A 953-nucleotide genomic window follows, 5' to 3' on the forward strand; every position below is an offset into this window, starting at 1 on the left:
CTTCCCAATAAAAACAAAAAAAAAAAAAACAAAAAAATATTAATTGAAATTGAATAAAAAAGATATATTAAAATTGAAATAGAAACAAAAATGATAGATTGAAATTAAATACAAAGATAATCACTCAACTTTTTATCTAATTTTTTTATGCAACAAAAAAGGACTCCTCAACATAACTTGTTCACACCATAGTTTGGGAATTAAATCCAAGAAACTCACTCAACCTTCTACTCAATTTTTGGATGCAACAAGAGAGGGACTCACTCAACTTCACTTGTCCACAATATGGTTTTATTACGAAACCAAAAAGGACTTTTTTAAACCTCTAAATCACTTTGTATTAAGACTACAATAGTTTATGAGGTATTTATAACCTCTTATTAGGAGGTTAAAATACAGAAAACTCTAAGCCCACAAACATAAAGTCCAATTTAGTAACTAAATAAACAAAATCAAAATACATCAAATTAAATTAAATATTCTAAAAATATAAATTAATAATTTTTAAAAAATATTTAAATTTTTTATATAATAAACATTTGAAGCACATATCACAAAAGTTTAAATTATTAGAAGGATATAACATGAATGGTTATATCTCTAATCTTCCTCCTATAACATCCTAACTCTCAGCAGGTCCGGACAACTACAATCATTAGGCATTACCATTAAGTCAACCTAAGGTATTCTAGACTCTATATTTATTTATATAATATTGAATATGTAGCATTATTTGTAATCGAATTTTTCGCATCACTTTATATTAGTATGAGTTGTTAAGACAGAAAGATAAAGTGATCATGAGTATAGACAAAAATAGAATACAACATATAATATTAATAAAGTTTCACATAAGCATTTAGACAGAAATTTCAGACATACAGGCCACACAATACCTCAATATAGACGTAAACTCTCTTAATATATTATATAGATATTATACATACTATACT

This window comes from Arachis ipaensis, chromosome B08, assembly GCF_000816755.2.
Source record: "Arachis ipaensis cultivar K30076 chromosome B08, Araip1.1, whole genome shotgun sequence".
NCBI lineage: Eukaryota > Viridiplantae > Streptophyta > Magnoliopsida > Fabales > Fabaceae > Arachis > Arachis ipaensis.